The sequence below is a fragment of the Giraffa tippelskirchi genome, chromosome Y (assembly GCF_054371585.1).
Source record: "Giraffa tippelskirchi isolate mGirTip1 chromosome Y, T2T-mGirTip1v1.2.pri, whole genome shotgun sequence".
Classification (NCBI taxonomy): domain Eukaryota; kingdom Metazoa; phylum Chordata; class Mammalia; order Artiodactyla; family Giraffidae; genus Giraffa; species Giraffa tippelskirchi.
In genome coordinates, this window is record NC_137290.1 from 25,477,271 (window position 1) to 25,504,048 (window position 26,778).

General features: G+C 43.6%; 1 pseudogene; it reads right to left on the reverse strand.

The window, feature by feature from the left end:
- The window catches only part of LOC145537566 (MYND-type zinc finger-containing chromatin reader ZMYND8-like), a 59,599-nt pseudogene that overhangs the window by 17,182 nt on the left and 15,639 nt on the right, over positions 1–26,778 (reverse strand).

Genomic DNA, 26,778 nt, shown 5'->3' on the forward strand with positions numbered 1-26,778 from the left:
CCCCTGGGGATCTTCCCAATCCAAGGATCAAATTTGCGTCTCTTGCATTGGCAGGCAGATTCCTTACCACTGAGCTACATAATTAAACCTGGCTATCCGTGTATGTAACTCACAAACTACAAGAGTTTTTATGGCTACAATCTCCAATTTGTTCTTAGGCCACGTGTCTCCTGGGCCCTTAATTAATTCTTATCTTTCTTGGGCATATCAATACCCACTTGCCAAGCCAGCTGAGAAATTCACTGACTGCTTCACCAATGGGCTAAATATCTTTTAAATCATTCCTATGATCCACTGGTATGGACCTAAAAGAAGCAGAAGATATTAAGAAGAGGTGGCAAGAATACACAGAAGAACTGTACAAAAAAGATCTTCACGACCCAGATAATCACGATGGTGTGATCACTCACCTAGAGCCAGACATCCTGGAATGTGAAGTCAAGTGGGCCTTAGAAAGCACCACTAGATACAAAGCTAGTGGAGGTGATGGAATTCCCGTTGAGCTATTTCAAATCCCCAAAGGTGATGCTGTGAAAGTGCTGCACTCGATATGCCAGCAAATTTGGAAAACTCAGCAGTGGCCACAGGACTGGAAGGGTCAGTTTTCATTCCAATCCCAAAGAAAGGTGATGCCAAAGAATGCTCAAACTATCACACAATTGCACTCATCTCACAGGCTAGTAAAGTAATGCTCAAAATTCTTCAAGCCAGGCTTCACCTATACGTGAACTGTGAACTTCCAGATGTTCAAGCTGGTTTTAGAAAAGACAGAGGAACCAGAGATCAAATTGCCAATATCCGCTGGATCATTGAAAAAGCAAGAGAGTTCCAGAAAAAAACATCTATTTCTGCTTTATTGACTATGCCAAAGCCTTTGACTGTGTGGATCACAATAAACTGTGGAAAATTCTGACAGAGATGGCAATACCAGACCATCTGACCTGTCTCTTGGGAAACCTGCATGCAGGTCAGGAAGCGACAGTTAGAACTGGATATGGAACAACAGACTGGTTCCAAATAGGAACAGGAGTACATCAAGGATATATATTGTCACCCTGCTTATTTAACTTATATGCAGAGTACATCATGAGAAACGCTGGGCTGGAAGAAACACAAGCTGGAATCAAGACTGCCGGGAGAAATATCAATAACCTCAGATATGTGGATGACACCACCCTTATGGCAGAAAGTGAAGAAGAACTAAAGAGCCACTTGATGAAGATGAAAGAGGAGAGTGAAAAAGTTGGCTTAAAGCTCAACGTTCAGAAAAGCAGGATCATGGCATCTGGTCTCATCATTTCATGGGAAATAGATGGGGAAACAGTGTCAGACTTTATTTTGGGGGGCTCCAAAATCACTGCTGATGGTGATTGCAGCCATGAAATTAAAAGACGCTTACTCATTGGAAGGAAGGTTATGGCCAACCGAGATAGCATATTTAAAAACAGAGACATTACTTTGCCTACAAAAGTCCGTCTAGTCAAGGCTATGGTTTTTCCAGTGGTGATGTATGGATGTGAGAGTTGAACGGTGAAGAAAGCTGAGCACCAAAGAATTGATGCTTTTGAACTGTGGTGTTGGAGTAGACTCTTGAGATTCTCTTGGACTGCAAGGAGATCCAATCAATCCATCCTAAAAGAGATCAACCCTGGGTGTTCATTGGAAGGTCTGATGTGGAAGCTGAAACTCCAAAACTTTGGGCACCTCATGCGAAGGGTTGACTCATTAGAAAAGACCCTAATGCTGGGTAAGATTGGGGGCGGGAGGAGAAGGGCACCACAGAGGACGAGATGGTTGGATGGCATTACCGACTCGATGGACATGGGTTTGGATAGACTCCGGGAGTTGATGATGGACAGAGAGGCCTGGCGTACTGCAATTCATGGGGTCGTAAAGAGTCAGACTCGAATGAGCGACTGAACTGAACTGAACTGAACTGATGTTCCACTGCAGGCTTTGCCAACATGCCTGGGGTGTGGCAAGTTTGAAAGAAGCCACTGCTCTTTCAGTCCCCAACAGCAGTAAAGGGAGAACTGCGAAGACTCAGGCAGCAGTTCACAACTAGGTGAGATTGAGCTTTGTCTAGACACTTTTGAAGTCCTCCACTGGGTAGATGCTACTGACATCCAGTTTGTAAAGGCCAGGGATACTGCTAAGCATCCTTGAATAAACAGGACAAAGAACTGTCCAGCATAAAATGTCAATAGTGCCAAGGTTGAGAGGCCTGGGGCCCATGTCAGCTAAATGCAAATATGGCAGAAAACGGGCTCATGTGTGCATCATACAATGCCCCTTGGATTTCTACAGGCCTGAAGAAGAACTCAGCAGTCTGGTGCCGCTCACCCAGAAAACCTTATACTCTAGTAAGAAAATGTATTTTGAGATGCCTGGGCAGTGTGAGGGGAGGTAAGGGAGAATAAACTTATCAAGGTGTTTGACCTGAATGCTTTTATCAATTTCAGACCTGTCCAATGTCTTAGCATCGATAACCACTTGAGACATGTAAGTGAACATATTGGAAAGGAAACTGCTTAGGTTCAAAATGACCTGACTGCTGGAAGCAACTATTACTTTCTAAGAGACTTCTTCTCCTGTGCTCAAAATCAACCACATTGGGTATCAAGAAGGTTAAAGGTAGGCAGGCCCAGCTCAAGTCCTTGTCCTGCTCAGTAACTAGCTAGATGACTTGGAGCTAACCTAAGCTTTGTTGTGCACACTTCATGATGTCTGAGCATCATGTGACATGACATGTGCTGCTATAAATGGCAATGTGACATTCAAAAACCAAATCAAGAAACCAGAAACTGATACAGTCACTTACCCTCCTGTTTGGGAGATGTTTCTTTGGCTTCCTTCCTAGGTTTTCGACCCTCCAGCGCAGAAAGGTCTTCTCTTAAATCTATGACAAATCTGCTCTCTGAATCAGAATCCAGGCCCAAATGCACTCTTGGGGAGTCGGTCTCACCTTTTCCCTTCAGATTATCCTTTGTGGGATGAGGAAAGGGTTTTGCTTTGTCTGAAAAGTCCTTCTAAAGCTGGTGCCTCATCTTCTCCTTGACTGGTCTTGAGTCCACTTTCTCACTGGCTGGTGACGTGCTTTCAGCTCCTCTTCCATCTCTACTGGATTCAACAATTTGGACTTTTTTTTTTTTTTTTTTTGACAGCAGATGGCTCTTTTTCCATCTGAGACAACTCTGTGTTTTCAGCATCTTCTGGCTCATTCTTGGACCTCTATTCCTCTTCACTGATAGGGTCACTTCCGCTACTATCTGACTTCTCAGTATCCCTGGAATCGCTGGGTTCAACAGTCATATAAACATCTTCTGAGATTTCATTTATGCCTACATTAAAAGAAAAAAAGAAAGAAAACAGGATGCAGCATACTCACAGATAAAGGAGCAGGACCAGAAATCCACAAATATTTAACATGCTCAATACTGAAAAAAAAAAAAAAATCACATTGCGTCACACTGGCCTGGTGGCGTTAGCAGTAGACTTAACTTGCAGGTGAATAGAGGTGACAAATTGAGCTTGCCTGAAGAGTGTTTCAGTTACTGACATTCAAAAATGGCATCGGACCAAACCACGTGAATTCTAATTTATACAGATCTCAATCTTGGCAGCACAGGTTAACTACTGGGAAACATAGAATGGGAGGGATGGAAGGGAACACTACACAGGATTTGTTAAAACTGATCAATTTTCAGTTCAGTAGAGTTCAGTCGCTCAGTCTTGTCTGACTCTTTGCGACCACATGAACGGCAGCACGCAAGGCCTCTCTGTCCACCACCATCTCCCGGAGTCCACCCAAACTCATCTCCGTTGAGTCAGTGATGCCATCCAACCATCTCGTTCTCTGTTGTCCCCTTCTCCTCCTGCCCTCAATCTTTCCCAGCAGTAGGGTCTTTTCTAATGAGTCAGCTCTTCGTATCAGGTGGCCAAAGTATTAAAGTTTCAGCTACAACAGCAGTCCTTCCAATGAACACCCAGGACTGATCTCCTTTAGAATGGACTGTTTGGATCTCCTTGCAGTCCAAGGGACTCTCAAGAGTCTTCTCCAACACCACAGTTCAAAGGCATCAATTCTTCAACTCTCAGCTTTCTTTATAGTCCAACTCTCACATTCACACATGACAACTGGAAAAGCCATAACCTTGACTAGACAGACCTTTGTTGACAAAGTAATGTCTCTGCTTTTTAATATGCTGTCTAGCTTCGTCATAACTTCCCTTCCAAGGAGTAAGCGTCTTTTAATGACATGGCTGCAGTCAGCATTTGCAGTGATTTTGGAGCCCAGAAATATAAAGTCAGCCATCGTTTCCTCATTTATTTGCCATGAAGTGACGTGACCGGATACCATGACCTTAGTTTTCTGAATGTTGAGCTTTAAGCCAACATTTTCACTCTGCTCTTTCACTTTCATCAAGAGGCTTTTTAGTTCTTCCTCACTTTCTGGCATAAGGGTGGTGTCATCTGCATACCTGAGGTTATTGATATTTCTCCCAGCCATCTTGATTCCAGCTGGTGCTTCCATTTTACAGATTAGAAATAAAAGAGGGCCTGAGAAATCCCTTGTCCTGGGACACAAAGAAAACCAAGACAGAGAGGCGAGGCCAGAGACATGGGTTCTTGAGTCACCACTTGGGCTCTTCCCACATATTCCCAAAGCATTTTGTCTTTTACTCTTTGTGTCCAGGACTCAAAGAAATAAGCCAAGCCTTAAAGCAGGGAACGCAAACTCACAGCCCAAGAGCCACGTGGGGTGAGCAGACGTGTTATTTAGGAAGCAATGATTTGACCCAATGCTTTCCAATCTTTCATTATTTGTTGCTTATAACTTAGAATGTGCTGGCCAATTCAGAAATCTGGAAGTTTCACACAGAAATTAAGATTTTAGGCTTGCCTGAAAGAGCAGAAGACCTGGCCATTCTGGGTCACAGGGCTTCAAGGCTGGCTGAGGCTGAGAACTACTGGCCCATTTCAGTTGGGGGAGCACTGTCTCCAGGTCACCCAGCTGCCCAGCCCCCATCTGGCTCCCTGCCCGGAAACAGAGTCAACCACCATTGTGCTTCTACTGTTTCTCTACTTGTAACTGATTCCAGAGGAAAGGCACCCATTTCCATGTCTCAAACAAAAGGAAAACCGATCAAACAACAGGAGTTTCCTGCATATACAAGCAAAAATGGGGAAAAGTCTATTTCTAACAATAATTTCATTTAACCTGTTTATGTTTCCTCTCCCAGTAGTGACTGTCATCCATCTGTAGGTAAATAATCTGTTACCTACAAGTTTGCAAAGAGGAAATCCCCATCAACTCTGTATTGTCTTCGTTCTAGAGCAATGGTTACCATGAGTGGGATCATGGAAGAGAAAATCGTAAAAGGGCAAGAGCCACAAACAGCCCAGCAAGATCAGGAGTGAACTATATCCACCTCCGCCAGGGCTCAAAGGGAAAGAATCTAAAAACCAAATCTGGTTTGATTTCTGGATCTCAGGGCTGGTGCAGTTGGCAACTAAAGGTCGGACCCAAGAATGACAAGCATGACCACATTTGCTTGGGTACTGGAGCCCAAAGGAGGTGAATTCAGATCCTACTCCTCTGCTTCTATTAGTTGTGCGACCCTGAATGGGTGAACTACCTCTCTGAGCCTCAGTTTCTTCCCCTGGACAATGGGTTTGGTAACACTTTCAACCTTCCAGGGCAATCTTTGCACAGTGCAGGGGGGATAGGAAGTCCTCCGTACATCCTTATTGACAATAACAAATTGAGGAGCTAGACTAGCTGCCTGGAAGAACCCAAGAAAGGTATGGACTGCATAGTTCATCCATGTCACTCAATGACCTAACCAAATGGGCAACCCAGCAAGGAGTGCTTTGGTTAGACAGCCTAGGTGACACCCAACTACAGCTCCTTTCTCACCCGAAGGTCAAGAGCACCCAGTGAAAAGGAAACCTGAAGATTCCTTAAAAAACTGTGAATAGAATGGCCATATGACCCAGAAATCCCACTGCTGGACATACACATGGAGGAAACCAGAACCGAAAGAGACTCATGTACCCCAATGTTATTCACAGCAGTGTTTACAATAGCTAGCACATGGAAACAACCTAGATGTCCATTGGCAGACAAAAAGAGAAGAAGGCTCTGATCCATACACACAATGGAATTTTACTCAGCCATTAAAAAGAATGCATTGGAATCAGTTCTAATGAGGTGGATGAAACTGGAGCCTATTATACAGAGCAAAGTAAGCCAGAAAGATAAAACACCAACACAGTATATTAATGCAAATATATGAAATTTAGAAAGATGGTAATGATGACCCTATATGTTAGACAGCAAAAGAGACACATATGTAAAGAACAGACTGCTGGACTCTGTGGGAAAAGGTGAGGGTGGGATGATTTGAGAGAATAGCATTGAAACATGTATAGTATGTGAAATAGATCGTGAGTCCAGATTCGATGCATGAGACAGGGTGTCAGGGCTGGTGTACTGGGGTGAATGACTCTGAGGGATGGGATGGGGAGGGAGGTGGGAGGGTCGGGATGGGGAACGCATGTACACCCAGGGCTGTTACATGTGAATGCATGGCAAAAGCCACTACAATATTGTAAAGTAATTAGCCTCCAATTGATATAAATTTTAAAAAAGAGGTAAAAAATAAAAAGAAAAATTAGAAAATATTTTAACTCAGTAATAATAAAAAAACAGTGTACCAGAATTCATGAGATGCATGTTTGGAAGTGTTCATAATTTTAAATGCTTGTATTAAAAAAGAATAAAAGCCTAAGGCAATGGAAAAAAGAAAAAAAAAAACACAACTCCCACAAAGCGTTCAGCAAAGGCTATGTATAGGAAAGGTGAGGGATGGATGTGATTAGCTCTTGCAAATTTCCTGGTGTCAGATCTTGTGTTCTTGAAGTAACTGGTGGTCAGCTAACTGTGTTCCTGTAATCCTTGAGGGAAGCAAATATTCCCTATTCCCTATTTCCCGAAAGGATAGGTCCCAAGCTTGACAATCACCCTCCACGGTACTGGTTGGGATGTGGGGGTTCCCTGTGCAGGCCGGTTATCCTAGTCATGGAGCATTCATCTAGCACCCACTCTTGTTACTTCCAGAAGTGCCCAGTCCTAGGTGGAAGAGGCAGTTCTCAGTTCTCTGTGCCCTCCTCTTTCCAAGGCCCCCATACACTGTCCAGCCACCTTCAATGAGGGAGCCAGGTACCCACTATGTAGCTGACCCTCAGCCTCCTCAGTCTACCCAGTTGGAGAGCTTGGTCCTGTAGACTGTGACCCATGCAGATTGCCACAACCATTCAGTCGTGGAGGTGGGAATGGAACACGTTGGCCACTGCTTTGAAACCTGGGCCAGACCAGTCAGTGGCTTCAGCAAAGGCTCTGGGACTCTGCAAGACACAGCCTGTTCCCAAGCTCCACAGTTCATTCCCCATCCCAAGGCCCAAGGGCCTAGAGGGCTCTGTGGGAAGGCTGTAATATAGCTCACTACACTCTGCTCAGAGGCTTTCTGTGGGTGGTGTTGGGGTTTCTAACTCCACTGAAGGTCTTGGGCTGAGGCCTGCAACACCATTTTCCATCCTGCCTCTATTACAGTATCTTCCTTGATGAGCTTATTCAACCGGTGACTAAAAGTTGGTAACTTGGACCATCACGGGCCATTTCCAGTAGCCCGAGGACCACATTCTACTCTGTTTCTATAATGCAGGGATTTCAACTTCACAATGTCATGTGATGTAAAAGATTTCATCTTCCTCTAACTGAAATATTTAACTTAGAATAATGTCCCCATGGATATATATTGCAAACGAGGCTACCATTTATTTATTCACTGCTGGAATTATACTTGACATGTAATATGATTGAAACAATTATCATCGGGCTATAGTTGCATTACAATGTTGCTTTAGTTTCTGAGTACGTATGTCCAAGTGAATCCATTTTAAGTGTACATATATCCCCTCATTTTTGCATTTCCTTCCCATTTAGGTCACCACAGAGCAGAGTCGAGTCCCCTTGTTCTTTCACTTTTCTCAAACTGTAACATTTTCTTAAATGTTAACTGGAGGTTAATTACTATACAATATCGTGATGGTTTCTGCCATGCATCAACATTAAAAGCCATAAGTAAATCGGGGTCCCGCCCATCCTGGAGCCTCTCCCACATGCCCTCCGACGCTATTTTTCTGGGTTGTTCCAGAGCACTGCTTTGCATTCCCTGCTTCGTGCTGAGGAAAATCCGAAAGATGATTTTTCTGTATGAAATATGTAATTTTCTCTATCTCACATGTGAGAACATGGGTGCAGATTTTTCTACATGAAATAGGAAATATGTACTTCATGTTTGAAAATCTACTTGTATACTTTTTTCATCATATATGGAATCTTGTCTGTTTCACATGTGGATATCTGTGCACACGTTTTCCTACATGAATGGGGAATTCCAGGTATTTCAGATATGAAAAGTTGAGCATATGCTTTGCTGCCTGAACTCTGAAGTTGTATACATTTCCTATGTGAAAATCTCAATGAAATTTTACTGACATGAAGTATGCAATTAAGATATGGGAACCAACAGGGAATTGGAATTCTGTTTCATAAAAGAAATTCTGGGCACCACTGTTTCTTCGTGAAATACTTAATTCTTTGTATTTCTTATATAGAAAAGAATGACTGTCCACCATGAAGTCTGGAGTTTTCTTTATTAACTGCATCAAAATCTAGGCACTAATTTTCCTTCGTGAAACTCGAACTTCTCTATATTTCACATCTGATGATCAGAATGAACATTTCCCTATGAGAAATAAGGAAATCTTTGCATTTCCTGTAAACCATTGGTTCTTCAGTCTCTGAAACACCTGTTTGCATTTGTTCCCTGTGCGTTACACATGTGTGTGTACACATATGTGCTTGTGTGTCACCTGTTCCTCTGTGTGTGTGTGTGTTCGTGTGTGTGGCCTAAGGTAGGTGCTCAGTGTGAAACACCAGACATCCTAGGAGGCAGAGTGTGAGCGTTGCATCTATCCAGGCACTTAAGTTCAGTGTGCCCACGTTAGCTATGTGGCCGAGAGGAAGAGAGGAAGCAATGGTCAGGAGGAGCATTTTGGTCCACTTGAAACACTTGCAGGAGGAGCTCTGCTTCTCTGGGAAGTGCATCCGCAGGAGCACATCCTTAGCCGCCGGGGTGCCTGCTCTAATCTCTGGGCCAGGGGAAAGGCCAAGCAAGAGCTGACAGACAGCAGGCCAGGGGCTCCAGGGTGGTTTGGCTTGGGGCTGCGTTGTGGGGCCCGAAGAGCTAGCCGAGGAAAGTGTGCTGCTTCATCCTCAGAGGATGGCTACATTCCTGACACTGCTCAAGCCTAAGGCACATGGTTAGGGACGGACTCTGCAGGTGGTGAACTTTGGTGAGGTCAGCGGTAATAGCGCCTCCCCCACCGCCCCCCACCCCCCACCAAACCCACGCTCTGCCCGTGGCTTGCCGTTTAGATCCAAGGTGAGCACCTGTGTCCCTGACGTACCCACAAACCCTGTGTCACCTGTGTGAATCCCTGAGCACACAGAGTCGCCCGCTGCCCCAGTGGCAACTTCAAGCTTGACGGTGGCTGCAGTGTCATCTTCAGATTCCTTGCCTTCGACTCCAGCTGGCCTGGCTCGCCCAGTCGCTGGTCTGGCACATCTACACTGTTGGTCAGGCAAATGGCTTGTGTGGACCGGCGCACTGTGCACTGAGCCAAGTTGGGCCCCTGCGTGCCCAGAATTCCAAGGGGTGTGTCCCGTGAGCAAACGCCTTTTGACTCCATTAGATTGGTTCTGTGATGAGGTCTGGAGGTCAGGGTATAGAGTTCAGGTCCTTCCCGCCAGCATATTACCCATGCGTGGTGGCACACGGTTCTGTGCATGGCTGTCTCCCTTTCCCTGCTCATTGGCTGTGGGCAAGTAACCAGTTGGTTGTGCCACGTAGACTGCCACCGGTGGGCGGGCATTGCCGGCTGCCGGCTGTGCTCTCACGTCCAGCTTCTTGGTGGTTCTGGGCTACGGCCAGAACACCATGGAGAGTGAGACGGGGCCAGAGAAATGCGGCAGCACCCCAGGATCCTGGGTCTTAGTTGTGTGCCAAGGTCTTCACGAGAGAGGGACCCTGGGACCTACCAGCACGGTGGGGGCGGCAGAGGCAATGCAGGCCGCAGGTAGTGCACCAGGCGAGGAGGCCGCCCTCTTCTGGGTGGAGGCGGTAGAGGAAGGTGCGGCCCTGGAGGAGGGAGAGTTGGCGGGATTCGGGCAGGAGTTCCAGCTGCTGGTGTTAGACGTCATGGAGGAGGTGGAGGTGGTGGCCTACGAGGAGCAGGAGCAGGTGTCCTCGCAGGAGCAGGTGTCCTCGCAGGAGCAGGGCCAGGAACATCCAAGCCCCAGAGCCCCCAGGGATCAGCCCGCACTGGAGGCCCTGAAGGCCCTGCAGGTGGAGCTGGATTCCGTGAATAAGAAAGCCCAAAGTGCCCACGCTCGCACAACAACTGCCAGAGGTGGAAGCTGAGTCTAGAACACAGAAGTGCCATCATCCAGGGAATCCGTGAATTCTGGGTCGAAGTTGTATCCCTTGGTGTGGTGCTTGTGAAGGTTTTTTTTTTTTTTTTTTTTAACCTGGGTAATTGCAGAAGCAGTTTAGAGATCTGGCAGTTCTGGTACAAAATGTATTTTTTGGATGCTGGGTATTGGTTACCGTTCTGTGTATCTGTTCCCGATATTCGGTATGATGTCCTTGCTGTTCTGATTAGCACAAATTGCTACTTGGGCTTTACTTGCAGAGGTCCCAATCAGAATTGTCATTAGCACCAGGGACTCTTCAGAGGAAAGGCTTGTCTGGGATCCAGGTCTTCTCTGAAAAGCTGAGTGAATTTGGGGGTGAGGTTCGGTTGTGTAAATGCACATGCACATAGGAGTGCCTGTACGTAGGAGTGCCTGTTTTCCAGAAGTAACCTATGTTTTAGGAGGCTGAGATGGAGCTTAGGGCCTTTCCTGTTAGGAACAGAACCTCCTCTGGTAGTGCATTCATAGGTACAGCCTTGGGGCTTGTCATGCCTTCATACAGTCTACGTTAACAGAAATGTGAGGAGTTAACTCATCGCAAGTTGAAGTCAGATAGTGCCATTTTACTCTTTAGGCTAGATTTGTCCTTCCAGCACTTTTTTCCTCTAGCATCTAGAGGCTCCTTGACCTAAAGCAGTTTATGAACCACCCCCAAATGTCAGCTATGATGGCTGACCAAGATGAAGACATGCTTCACTTCATCACCAACTTGAAGGTCAGGCAGGGGACACTGATAATTGTGGAGGGAAGGTGACTGGGGAGGGGAGAGGGCATGATTTACCCCTGGAAACAGGAAAGGACAGCTCTTCTGTAAAGATGTGTCATACCCACCCACCCCTACACCACTCCCCACACTTTGTCCTGGCAGGTGAAAGAACTCAGGAATCCCACTCATCACTGCAACATCACATTGTCCTTCTGGAAGAATAGGTATTTCCAGAATGAAGTGCTTGTTAAGGACTATCTCATTAATGTCACTGGTAAGAGGCAGGTCCTTGGATTTGGGGAGTGGGGGCAGAAAAGTGTAGGTTGAATTGGAAAGTGATTTAGGTCTTTCTCCCATACTCCTTTTCCTGCAGGATATCGAGCATCTCATTCCACCCTAATTCACTGGAACCAGGGATTTGAACGTAAGGCATACAGCCGCAGGCACCACGACAGCAGCGTTAACTTTTTCAACTGGTTCTTGGACCACAATTTCACAGGATCTGACCGGATTGCTGAGATAGGGCCCCACGCGGCCACTGGGCCAGAACTGATGATGTATGTTGGGGTTCTTGGAGGTGCACGGAAGGGCTCAGGGTCTGGCCAGTCCTGTGCTGACCTCCCTCATTGCCCTGACAAAGCGTCATAAAGGATCTGTGGCCCAATCCAGTGCGGTACTATATGAGGAGGAAGGCTCTTCCACGAGAGGTACTGGGAGGACGAGAGGTGAGGAGCCCAGGGATCGAGCACTGGCATAAGTGTTTCCCAGAAACTTGGGTCATTTATTTCACTTGTGGAGAAAGTGAGAGTCCGTGGAATGCAGTGTAACACCAAGGAACGAGGGAATCTGCAAGAGACAGCAGGAGTAGACAACTGTAGTGAAAAACAGGTTCTAAGTAGAGAAGCTTGAGGTAGATGAAGTGTTCTGGTCAGGGCAATGTCACTCCAATTTATATCTGACTCAGCTGAACATCTCTGAACTGGCATTCCATGGCCAACAAGGCTACCCTCAGGCTCCTCTTAAATTGGGGCCCACCTACTATTGAAGTCCCCTTTCTACAAAGGTCTGTGAGCCTTCTTTCTGGTAGGCTGTTCCCCACTGACCATCATTTGATTCCGTTTTGATCATCACACTTGTTTCTGGTTTTGTTTTCTTTTACATCTTTTTCACCTGCCACTCTCATTCTGAGAATACTGACCACTGTGCAGGATTATGGAGAATAGTCTTTTAACTTATTTATTTTACCTGGAGGATGATTACTTTATAAAACCATGACGGTTTTTGCCATACATTGGCCAACACGAATCACCCACAGATATACACGTGTCCCCCCAAATGCTGAACCCACCACCCACCGCCCTCCCCTACATGTCTTTGTGGGTTGTCCCACAACATGACTTTGGTTGCCTTGCTTCACGCATCAAATTTGCCCTGATCATCTATTTTGCATAAGGTAATATAAATGTTTCAGGGCTATTTTCTCAAATTAACCCAGCCTCACGTTCCACCACGGAGTCCAAAGTCTGTTCTTACATGTCTGTGTCTTATTTGCTGTCCTGCATGTTGGATGTCCAGTACGATCTACGTGGTCCTAAACTCCATATATTTGTGTTAACATGCAGTATTTGTTTTTTTCTTTCTGACTTACTTCACTCTGTTTAATAGGCTCCATATTCATTCCAACTCATTAGGACTGAGTTCAATGCATTTCTTTTAAGAGCTGAGTAACATACCATTGTGTATATGTACCCCAACTCCCTTAACCCTTCATCTGCCGATGGACATATAGGTTGCTTGCATGTCCTAGTTCTTGTAAATAGTTGTACGGTGAAGAATGGGGTACGTGGCTTAAAAACCTGTATGCAGGTCAGGAAGCAACAGTTCGAACTGGACATGGAACAACAGCCTGGTTCCAAATAGGAAAAGGAGTATGTCAAGGCTGTATGTTGTCACCCTGCCTATTTAACTCTATACACAGAGTACATCATGAGAAACGCTGGGCTGGAAGAAACACAAGCTGGACTCAAGATTGCTGGGAGAAATATCAATAACCTCAGATATGCGGATGACACCACCCTAAACCCATGGCTGATTCATGTCAATGTATGGCAAAAACTATTACAATATTGTAAAGTAATTAGACCCCAACTAAAATAAATAAATTTATTAAAAAAAAAAAGAAAGTGAAGAAAAAGTAAAGAGCCTCTTGATGAAAGTGAAAGAGGAGAGTGAAAAAGTTGGCTTAAAGCTCAATGTTCAGAAAACTAAGATCATGGCATCTGGCCCCATCACTTCATGGGAAATAGATGGGGAAACAGTGGAAACAGTGTCAGACTTTATTTTTGGGGGGTCCAAAATCACTGCTGATGATGACTGCAGCCATGAAATTAAAAGACACTTACTCCTTGGAAGGAAGGTTATGGCCAACCTAGATAGCATATTTAAAAGCAGAGACATTACTTTGCCAACAAAAGTCCATCTAGACAAGGCTATGGTTTTTTTCAATGGTCATGTATGGATGTGAGAGTTGGATGGTGAAGAAAGCTGAGAGCTGAAGAATTGATGCTTTTGAAGTGTGTTGTTGGAGAAGACTCTTGAGAGTCCCTAGGACTGCAAGGAGATCCAATCAATCCATCCTATGGGAAATCAGTCCTGGGTGTTCATTGGAAGGATTGATGTTGAAGCTGAAACTCCAATACTTTGGCCACTTCATGTGAAGAGTTTACTCATTGGAAAAGACCCTAGTGCTGGGTAGGATTGGCGGCAGGAGGAGAAGTGGACGACCGAGGATGAGGTGGTTGGATGGCATCGCTGACTTGATGGACATTGGTTTGAGTAGACTCCTGGAGTTGGTGGTGGACAGAGAGGCCTGGTGTGCTACAATTCATGGGGTCGCAAAGAGTCAGACACGACTATGCGACTGAACTGAACTGAGAGAGGAAATGTAAAAGTTCACAGACTCTCTCTCCTGGGAACTGACTTGAAAGATTAAAGCTGTCTTTAGTGTTGTTGAGAGAGGATAGGTTGACATATCTGTGTCTGTGTCTCTGTCTGTTTTGAAAGGAAACCCCCGATTTTGAGAAGCTTATGATGGAGTGTCCCCCTTTACCTAAAATAGAAAATCTAAGAAGGTGCTTCACATGAAGATCAATGGCCAGCTAGTTCTCTCGGACAGGAAAGTAATGAAGAGTGGTCTGGTGGTGAAATAGATCGAGAGGGAGAAACAAGTAAGCATGAAATAATTCCGAAGGATAAATAGAAAGCATCAACCGTATGTGTCTGTGTATTGTTTGGCCAGGTCCTCAAGACAAATACTTCAACTCCATGTAGGGTCTCAGTTTAAGGCGTGGGAATTACCAGACCATGGAGAGTTGTAGAGGGGGTTAAGCCATATGTTGGGGTTGTGTCAGGGGACACAGTTCTTCCTGTGGGGCGGGGTTGGGGAGGAAGGAGAAGGAAGAGCAGGGGCCATTAACTGTGGGTCTGGCAACTTCACAAGGGAAATGTGGATGTTCATGGAAAGGGTCTGGTGAACAAGGGCCAGAGATTGAAATAATGGAACACAACTTTATTGGAAGGTGGTGTCCCAGGTATCATCACTGCTGGATATCATCAGGCATTTTAAGAGTACAGGACAAGGAAAAAGCCTTAACATTCAACTCACTATGAACCACATAGCCTTCTTGTGTATATGACTGCACGGTTCAGCTTTGCTGAGAGTCAGCTTCCCAGAGCTAGGGTTCCAGGTAACATCTTAGGGGATGGGGGCATAAAGTATATGGAGGGGCTGTGGCCCAGGGTGAAAGTGAGGGGGTGGGAAGGCAGTGAGGATATTAGTTTCTGGCAAAAGTGACCAGGGGAAAAGATAAATTGCCAGGAAACAGACAGACAAACAAAACCAGATCCCATCATATATGTTTGAGCTCATGTGAACTCTGTTCTTTTTTCCAGGAACTCAGTTTAGGTACAAAGTCTGCAGGGGCAGAAGTCAGGGGAATGGGGATGTTAAACAGGCAAGGTCCAGCCTACCGAGCCGTGCACTCTGTGTCCCATGATGGCTCAGCGGTTAATATCCTTTTTTCCAGGAAGGCTTAAGCTCTGTGCCCAAGGCCCTCTGTCAGGACTAGGTGTAGAAATAACATTTTTCTCACGAACCCTCTGGTGACAGTGTCTCTTCCTTGCTGAATGGCTCAGCACAGACTGTATAAAACCACAAGGGACATTCTTCTGGGGCTTTGTCGCTACTCTGCGGGCCAAGGGCCAATGGGAACACCTGGAGAATACAGAGCTCACTGAGGGACTGGTCAGAACTTAGGGTGGCCCTTTCCAAGTAGATGGCTGCTTTTCAGAATCATGTCCACCTCTGGATTGGGCAAAGGACAGACTGGCACAAAGGGAGTAGGGAGAGGTCAACGTTTGCCCACTCGCCCCAGATACAATGGCTCCAATGTGCGCTTGCCTGAGGGTGATATTTCTGTCTCACATGGAGTTCTCACTCCAAAAATTGTCTCCCGACAGCAGCATCTCTTTTGAGGGCAAAGGGTAAAGAATGAACGTCAAAGTTCATGGGTTCATGGATGCCCCCTTCAAGGTGCACTGAATGAGATCTCCTGCTCAGGGCCAACTTTTGCATTTGACTATCTGCACCCCAGTATGCCCCTTCTGCAGAGGAGCATCTACAGTTCCAGAAGGCAAGGCTTGGCCTTCTCTGGGTGCTTTCTGTACAAGCAGCCCAGCAAACAATGGAAACATGTCTTCTTACTTTCTTAATCTGTAATCTTCAAAGAATCCTTGGGGCTCCGGCAGGCTGGTACCTGTGTTTCTCAGCACCAGTTCAAAACAAAACAACACAAAGCAGAAACTAATGTGTAATAACTCTGCTGTGGGTGTGGGATGGCATATTGGTGCATGTGTTTGGGGACCTTAGACTGGGCTCATTCTAGTTATCCACATTCAGAAGTTTTAGTAAGGCACTGCAAAGAACTTAAAGACAAGAAGAGTTAAGGACAGGGTGCCCCAACGCCTAATATCACCTGTCTTCAGTACCAGTGATTCAGTACCAGGGGTGGCTTTAGCTCTAACCTGTCCTGAAGTGAAGAGTGCAGAGATAGTCATGGATCGGTTAGTAAAACTGAACTGTGCATCGTTGACTTGATGGTCATTCTCTGGAAACTTGCCATGACATGTGTCCCAGTGTCTTTCGGGCTTTCACTTGGGCCCTAAGATCTAGGTGCTATTAGATTTGACTGCACACTTGGACGTGTTGTGTAAGGTTTTCTTCCACTGAATATCAATGCGTGTGAGACTTGGCGGGTTACTGATGATTTCTTGAGCATTCTGGCTCAATCACCCTGAGCTGCATTTGTTTCCTGTTCCCTGGATGTGTTCATGTTTTCCTCTGTTTAGAATGAAGATTGGGTGTCTCTGTTGTGCCTGCCCTTGAATGTGAGTTGATGTTTCTTCCTCTGGGTCTGCCTATGCCTCCTGTCTTCTTTGATATGACATCCATGCCTGTGCCATTATACACAGCTCTGCTGCAATAGCTGTGTCAGTTCTTGCACGGCCCTATTCAACATACGTGAATTGTGTTGCTTGTATTCACTTTTGTTTTTTAAGTTTGTGTGTCTTTGTCAGATTGTGTGTGAATTGGATGATTTCTTTCATTCCTGGATCAAATGTTTCCAACATCTTGACTTGTGACTTTTTTTTAAGAGATACACGATATTTGTGAACAGCAAGAAATGCTTTATCACAGGAATAGTTAACAGTGACCCCCGTTTGGAAACAGCAATGCCCACACACTTACAGAAATGCCCATGGGGCAAGAATATCACTCGTTGAAATGAGAATATTAATTAGGATCACAAAGGGCAAAGATGTTGCAGGAATGCATCTGTCAGAAAATATTTGATCTGTCAGGAGAGATTTGGGGTTGACTTAAGTGTTCTATAAACACTGCTGCAGGAAAGAAGGACATTGACTATTACCACTTCTTGCAGTGATCGTTAACCTGGCATTACCCATGCAGAATTTCTTCATGATTTTAAGTGAAGCATCACTCAGGCAGTAAGAGTTGGGACTTGCCTTTCTGTGAATAGGAATTTGTTAAAGAATTCTTGTCCTCAGTGACCTGCTATAGCCTGGGCAAAGGGGGTGCATGATCAATTTCAAGTTCAAAGCCCCTTGCTATTTCTGTGCTTTTTCTGGAAGGAAAGCACAGGGAATGGAATCATGCCACCATGATTGGCACTGTGAACCAGTCTGTTGTGATGGGAGTAGAGAACACAGGCACACGTCACTCAACCATCCACAGTGAGGACTTCCAACCCTGCCAACCTCTTTGTAAGTCAGCCCCCTCATGAGCAAATCCCATTCACCTTCCAGGATGTATCATAGAAGTAGAAGAGGACGCTGATTTGATCAACTAGTGAGTGAAAATAATAATAATAACCGGGCCAAGAAAAGAGGGGTGCTTACCAAAGTTCATTATACTGGACAAGTAAACAATTAGCGGCACATCTGTGCAAGTTTCTTTTCAGGATTGTTTGTGTGGGGGGGTAGGTGGGTGGGAGAGCATGCACACACATGTGCTGACACAAATGTGTGTGTGAGCTGTCTGAGCTGGTCTGGCTGGGGGATGGAAGAATGGACACTGAAAACGTGAAAGAGCTTGTGTAAGGTAGAAAGATCATAGGGCAGCAGAAGCACTGACACCACGGAAAAAAGCCCAGGGGCCTCACCGACAGAGCAAGCTGGAAGTGTAAACAGGCATGTAAATGTAAACATGGATGCCTGATCAGAAAGGAGAGGCAGAAACGAAGCACCTGGGCGCAGTCAGGGAGGATACGAAGGAGCAGAAAAATGAAGCGGGCCAGATTCCCAGGCACAGAAGAGGGGCTCTGCACAGCCCCTAGGACACCCAGCTACAAAGGGTTTTCTGTCCTTCTCAAGTGCAGGACCATTCTATCCTCGACATGACCAGGCATCTGAGCACAGCTTGCCCTTTTCTGTAAGGTTTGGGAGACTGGTAGCACTGTAGCAGAAGCACCTGCTACATGCAGAGTTTGTCAGTTTGAAACATCACTCCTTAAAAGGGTGTCTTGGGTTGATCCTCTTACCCCTCCTAGTCCCACAGGCCTGGGCTGATGGGGTAGGCTGGGCTGTGTTCTCACCTGGAGGCTGGGTGAGAACAGAATCACTGTGAAAGGGCCTCTGTACAATAAATGGGCAGACTTCAATTCCTCTGACAATGGAGAGCCGTGGCCCTTGGTGGGGCACTATCCTTAGCATCTCTGTATAAATTTCTCTCAACAGAGAGAATTCCATGTCTGTATCACATTTTGACATGAGGGCAAAAGTGTTCTACGTGAAGCATGGAACTTGGTATTTCACATCTGAATACATGCATGTAGATTTCCTGAATGAAATACAGAATTCGCTGCATTTCATCTGTGAATATCTCACCACACACTTTCCAAATTGAGAATGAAATTCCCCATATTTTACAGTATGAAAATGTATGCACATATTAAAACATAATGTGACACACATGAGAAGCAAACTACTAAACGATAGAAAAGATAAAAGATGTACTCTCTCTATATATCCTAGCAAATCAGTTCATGACAAAGTTTCCAAAATAATGAGTAGTCCTCAAGTAAGACCTGATGAAAACCTTTGTCACACTTTGTCCTAAATTCACCTGGTAACTAGGAGAGCTCTCAGTGCCTGTTAATTTGCTTCACACACAAGAAAAAACTGGTCATCCTTTTATGAGTGTATGTGGTTTTGAAATGAGACATTCTCTCAAGAGATTCTGTTAACCTCCACAGACTTGAGAGATAAGGTGTTACTGTAACTAAATACCCCTGTACCCAGCAACCTTGGGCCAAGCAATATCGAAACATTAGAGTTTAAAGCAGAGTATGTTTTATTGCAGAGCCATGCAAGAAGTGTGGCTTATGCCTTTAAAAACCTCAATCTACCTAAAGAGACAAAGGAGATACATATAGAAAACTATAAAACACTGATGAAAGAAATCAAACAAGACACAAATAGATGGAGAAATATACCATGTTCATGGATCAGAAGAATCAATATAGTGAAAACGAGTATACTACCCAAAGCAATCTATAGATTCAATGTAATCCCTATCAAGCTACCAGTGGTATTTTTCAGAGCTAGAAAAAATAATTTCACAATTTGTATGGAAATATAAAAAACCTCAAATAGCCAAAGAAATCTTGAGAAAGAAGAATGGAATAGGAGTAATCAACCTGCCTGACTTCAGGCTATACTACAAAGCAACAGTCATCAAGACAGTATGGTACTGGCGTGGAGACAGAAACATAGATCAATGGAACACAATAGCAAGCCCAGAGATAAATTCATGTACCTATGGACACCTTATCTTTGGCAAAGGAGGCAAGAAAATAAAACGGAGAAAAGACAATTTCTTTAACATGTGGAGCTGGGAAAACTGGTCAACCACTTGTAAAAGAATGAAACTAGAACACTTTCTAACACCGTACACAAAAATAAACTCAAAATGGATTGAAGATCTGAACGTAAGACCACAAACTATAAAAGCCCTAGAGGAAAACATAGACAAAACACTTTCCGACACAAATCACAGCAGAATGCTCTATGACCCACCTCCCAGAGTAATGGAAATAAAAGCAAAAATAAACAAATGGGAGCTAATGAAACTTAAAAGCTTTTGTACAACCACAGAGACTAAAAGCAAGGGGAAAAGCCTACCTTCAGAATGGGAGAAACTAATAGCAAATGAAGCAACTGACAAAGAGTTAATCTCAAAAGTATACAAGCAACACCTGCAGCTCAAGTCCAGAAAAGTAAGTGAACCAATCAAAAATTGGGCCAAAGAACTAAACAGACATTTCTCCAAAGAAGACATACAGATGGCTAACAAACACATGAAAAGATGCTCAACATCACTCATTAGCAGAGAAATGCAAATCAAAACCACAACGAGGTACCATCTCACACTGGTCAGAATGCCTGCCATCCAATAATCTACAAACAATAAATGCTCGAGAGGGTACGGAGACAAAGGAACCCTCTTACACTCTCGGTGGGAATGCAAACTAGTACAGGCACTATGGAGAACAGTGTGGAGGTTCTGCCATACAACCCAGCAAACCCACTGCTGCGCATATACACCGAGGAAGCCAGAACTGAAAGAGACACGTGTACCCCAATATTCATCGAAGGCCTGTTTATAATAGCCAGGACACGGAAGCAACCCAAATGGCCATCAGCAGACGAATGGATAAGAAAGCTGTGATACATATACACAATGGAATATTACTCAGCTATTAAAATAAATGCATTTGAATCCCTTCTAACGAGGTGGATTAAACTGGTGCCTATTATACAGAGTGAAGTAAGTCAGAAAGCAAAACACCAATACAGTATATTAACAAATATATATGGAACTTAGAAAGATGCTAACGATAACCCTATATGCGGGACAGCAAAATAGACACAGATGTATAGAACAGTCTTTTGGACTCTGTGGGAGATTACAGGGGTGGAATGATTTGGGAGAATGACATTGAAACATGTATATTATCATATGTCAAACCAGATCATATGCCATATCGTATCATATGACAGACCAGATTCGATGCATGAGACAGGGTGTTCGGGGCTGGTGCACTGGGAGGACCCAGATGGATGGGATGGGGAGGGAGGTGTGAAGGGGCTTCAGGATGTGGAACACATGTACACCTGTGGCGGATTCATGTCAATGTGTGGAAAAACCACTTAGATATTGTAAAGTAATTAGCGCCCAATTAAAATAAATAAATTCATAATAAAAAATAAAAGTTACCTGAAAATAAACTAATTACATTTTCGTAAAAAAGAAAAAAAAAAGAATGCTCTAGAGCTAACAAGTCCTGTGAACTGAACTTCATTCGTCCCATTCTGTCCCTTCAGTCTGGGCTAGTCATCAGGTTTTTTTGTTTGTTTGTTTGTTTGTTTTTTGACTACTGAAAAGATGGAGTAGATTTCCTTCCAGTCTTTACATCTACTTAGACATAATCTTTCACATTTTTATTGAATGAAATAATATATCTGTTTCTATTAAAATGTTTATTGTTAGCAAAAACCAACCAAACAAACAGCAAAAAGGAAATTGGTGTCCAGATTTTCACATGAGAAACAGAGATAATGCCATCATTCATGCAGGAAAATCTGCACCCTGATTTTCAGATGTGAAAGATAAATAAGTCCGTATTTTATGTAATGAAAACTGTGCTGTGATGTAGATGTTGGAAAATTTGAGAAATTCATATTTAATATAGGAAAATGGATGCCCAGATTTTCTGATGAGAAATACACAGAATTTCAAAACTTCATGTAGTAATACAGACATGCAGATGTTCATAAATAAAATACTGAGTATTTCATATATCATGCTAAAAAAATTGCTTTCACAGTCTCATATGTGACATATACAGATGCACATTTTTCATATGGGAAAATCAAAACCTAGAAATACAACTGTTACTTCAGAGATTTATGCAATTCATGTAAAAATATTGGCACCCAGATTTTCATGTGTGAAATATGGATTATTCCATATATCATGCAGGGCAGTCTTCACCCAGATTTTCAGAAATGAAATCCAGAGAATTCCAAACTTCAATAGGGAAATCTGTGACCAGATTTTCATATATGAAATATAGCTCATTCTATATTTGACTGTCTGGCCAAGATGTTAATTTCCGAATCATGGAAAATCCCGTATTTTGTATGTCAAAATCTGACACAAATATTCACATGTGAATAACTGACATTTTGTATCTCACATGAGAAAATCTGTCCCCAGATTTGCAAATGCAAAATATACAGAATTCCATATTTCATACTGAAGAGCTTCATGCAAGTTTTCTTGGGTGAAATACAGAGAGTTTCACACCTCAAGCATGAAAATCACTTTATGAATGAAACAGAAATTTCCATATTTCTTTAGGAAAATCGATGCCAAGTGTTTCAATTGTTAAATATACAGTATTCTGTAGTTCAGGAAGTAAAGTCAGTACACAGGTTTTCAGATGAGAAATATGAAAAATTCCATATTTCGTGTTACAAAACGTGACCTTATTTATTGCCAATTCCATGTGAAATACAAGAATTTCATATTTCAGGGGAAAGTGCTCTGTGCCTTGAGTTTCAAACGTGAAAGTAGAGAAATCCATATTTCATGTAGGAAAATCAGTGCCTAGACTTTCATTCATGAAATATAGAGAACTGCATATCTCATTTGGAAAATCGCGACCCAGATTTTCCTAAATGAAATATAAAAAGTTCCTTATCTCATGGATTAGGTCTCTGCCAAGATTGTTTTTTTACGTGAGATATAAAAGTCTATCCCACAAATGCAGATGCTGAAGAAGCTGAAATAATCAGTTCTTATGAAGACTTACAAGACCTTGTAGAGCTAACACCGAATGAAAGATATCCTTATCATTATAGGGGGTTGGATTTCAAAAGTAGGACGTCAAGAGGTACCTGGAGTGACAGGCAAGTTTGACCTTGGAGTGAAAAATGAAGCAAGACATGGACTAATCAAACTCTGTCATGAATTGCACTGGTCATAGCAATCATCCTTTTACAACAACAGAAGAGACGACCTTACAGAAGGATGTCATCAAATGGTCTCTGCCGATATCCGATTGATCATCTTCTTGGTAGCAATCAAGTGGGAAAAGCTGCATACCGTCAGCAAAAACAAGACCTGTGGATCGTCATCAGATCATCATCTTCTCATGGCAAAATGCAGGCTTAAACTAAACGGGGAGGAGTTGGGGTGGGGTGCAGAGGGCAGAACGACTAGGCCAGACAGGTACAACTTGAATCAAATCCCCTCTGAATATGCAGTGGAGGTAACAAATAGTTTCAAGGGTTTATATCTAGTAAAGAGAGTGTCTCAAGTACTGTGGTAGGAGGTCCAAAATATTGAACAGTGAGCAAACCATCCTGACGAAAAATAAAAGCATGAAGGCACAGTGACTGTCTGAGGAGGGTTTACAAGTTGCTGTGGAAAGGAGAGAAGCAAAAAACATGCGGAAAAGGCAAAGGTACCCCAACTGAGCGCAGAGTTCCAGAGAATAACAAAGAGAGACAAACAGGGCTTCTTCAATAAACAATGCAAAGAAATAGAAGAAAACAATAGAAAGGAAAGACTAGAGATCTCTTCAAGAAAATTGGAGATATCAAAAGAACATTTCATCCAAAGATGGCCATGATAAAGGACAGCAACAGCAAAGACCGAAAATAAGTAGAAGAGATCAAGATGAGATGAAAAGAATCTACAGAAGTAGATTATCTACTTAGATACTTATCTACTTATCTACTTAGATGCTTATCTACTCAGATAAGCACGATGGTGTGACCATTTGCCCAGAGCCCGCCATTCAGGAGTGTGAAACCAAGTGAGGTGATGGAGTTCCAGCAGAGCTACTTAGAGTCCTAAAAGACGATGCTATCAAGGTGCTGCACTCAGATCAATTCAGTTGAGTTCAGTCGCTCAGTCATGTCCGACTCTTTGCAGCCCCATGAATCGCAGCACACCAGGCCTCCCTGTCCATCACCAACTCCCGAAGTTCACCCAAACCTATGTTCATTGAGTCGGTGATGCCATCCAACCATCTCATCCTCTGTCATCCCCTTCTCCTCCTGCCCCCAATCCTTCCCAGCATTGGGGTATTTTCCAATGAATCAACTCTTCGCATGAGGTGGCCTAAGTACTGGAGTTTCAGCTTGAACATCAGTTCTTCCAATGAACACCCGGGACTGATCTCCTTTAGGATGGACAGGTTGGATCTCCTCGCAGTCCAAGGGACTCTCAAGAGTCTTCTCCAACACCACAGTTCAAAAGTATCAATTCCTCCGTGCTCAGCTTTCTTCACCGTTCAACTCTCACATCTATATATGACCACTGGAAAAACCATAGCCTTGACTAGATGGGCCTTTGTTGGCAAAGTAATGTCTCTGCTTCTAAATATGCTATCTAAGTTGGTCATAACCTTCCTTCCAAAGAACAAGTGTCTTTTAATTTCATGGCTGAAATCACCATCAGCAGTGATTTTGGAGCCCCCAAAATTAAAGTCTTTCACTGTTTCCACTGTTTCCCCATCTATTTCCCATGAAGAGATGGGAGCAGATGTATGATCTTAGTTGTCTGAACGTTGAGCTTTAACCTAGCTTTTTCACTCTCCTCTTTCACTTTCATCAAGAGGCTCTTGAGTTCTTCTTCACTTTCTGCCAAGGGTGGTGTGGTCTGTGTATCTGAAATTATCACTATTTCTCATGGCAATCTTGATTCCAGCTTGAGTTTCTTCCAGCCCAACGTTTCTCATGATGTACTCTGCATATAAGTTTGATAAGCAGGGTGACAATATACAAACTTGACGTTCTCCTCTTCCTTTTTGGAAGCAGTCAGTTGTTCCATGTCCAATTCTAACTCTTGCTTCCTGACTTGCATACAGGTTTCTGAAGAGAAACTTCAGATGGTCTTGCATTCCCATCTCTTTCAGAATTGTCCACAGTTTATTTTGATCCACACAGTCAAAAGCTTTGACATAGTCAATAGAGCAGATAGATGTTTTTCTGGAACTCTCTTGCATTTTCGATGATCCAGCGGATGTTGGCAATTTGATCTCTGGTTCCTCTGCCTTTTCTAAAACCAGCATGAACCTCTGGAAGTTCACAGTTCACGTATTGCTGAAGCCTGGCTTGGAGAATTTTGAGCATTACTTTACAAGTGTGTGAAATGAGTGCAATTATACAGTTTTTAAGCATTCTTTGGCATTGCATTTCTGTGACATGGGAATGAAAACCGACCCTTTCCAATCCTGTGGCCACTGCTAAGTTTTTCAGATTTATTGCCATAACAAGTGCAGCATTTTCACAGCATCATCTCTGAGGATTTGCAATAGCTCAACTGGAATTCTATCACCTCCACTAGCTTTATACGTAGTGAGGCTTTTAAGGCCCACTTGACTTCACATTCCAGGATGTTTGGTTGTAGTGAGTGATTGCACCATTGTGATCATCTGGGGCATGAAGATCTTTCTTGTACAGTTTTTCTGTGTATTCTTGCCAACTCTACTTAATATCTTCTGCTTCTGTCAGGTTCATATCGTTTTTGTCCTTTATCGAGACCATCTTTGCATGAAAAGTTCCCTTGGTATCTCTAATTTTCTTGAACAGATTGCTAATCTTTCCCATTCTGATGTTTTCCTCTGTGTCTTTGCATTGATCACTGAGGAAGGGTTTCTTATATCACCTTGCTCTTGTTTGGAACTCTGCATTCAGATGCGAATATCTTTCCTTTTCTCCTTTGCATTTTGCTTCTCTTCTTTCCGCAGCTATTTTTCAGGCCTCCTCAGAAAGCTATTTTGCTTTTGTGCACTTCTTTTCAGTGGGGATGGTCTTGATCCCTGTCTCCTGTACAGCGTCACATACCTCTGTCCATAGTTCATCAGGCACTCTGTCTATCAGATCTAGTCTCTTAAATCTATTTGTCAATTCCACTGTATAATTATAAGGGATTTGATTTAGGTCATACATGAATGGTCTAGTGGCTTTCCCTACTTTTTTCAATTTAAGTCTAAATTTGGCAATAAGGAGTTCATGATCTGAGCCACAGTCTTCCCCCATTATTTTGTTTGTTTGTTTGTTTGTTTTGCTGAATGTATAGAGCTCCTCCATCTTTGGCTGCAAAGAATATAATCAATCTGATGTCGGTGTTGACCATCTGGTGATCTCCATGTGTAGAGTCTTCTCTTGTGTTGTTGGAGGAGGGTTTTTGCTATGACCTGTGCTGCACTCAAGATGTCAGCAAATCTCGAAAACCTAACAATGGCCACAGGCCTGGAAAAAGTAAATCCTTTCCCCAATTCCCAAGAAGAGTAGGACTAAAGAACATTCAAGCCACCATATAATAGTGCTGGCCTCCCATGATAAAAATTTATGCTCAAAATCCTTCATGCTAGGCTTCAGCATTACGTGAACTGAGAAATTCCAGATCTTCAGGTAGCTTTAGAAACAGCAGAGGAGCCAGAGCTCAAGTTGTCACCATTTGCTGGATGAGAGAAATAGCAAGTTAATTCCAGAAAAACCTCTACTTCTTTTTCACTGACGACTCTATACAGTCTTTGATTTTGTGGATCATAACAAATTGTGAGAAACCCTTAAAGAGATGGGAATACAGGACCATCTTTTATCTGGATCCTGAGAGACCTGTGGGCAGGTCAAGAACCAAGCATTAGAACCACGTATGGGAAAAGTGACTGGTTCAGGATTGAGCAAGGATGACAAGGCTGTTGATTGTCACCTTGTTTATTTAACTTAAGCACATAGCACATCATGAGAAATGCCAGGCTGGATGAGTTGCACATGGAATCATGATTGCTGGGAGAAATGTGAACCATCT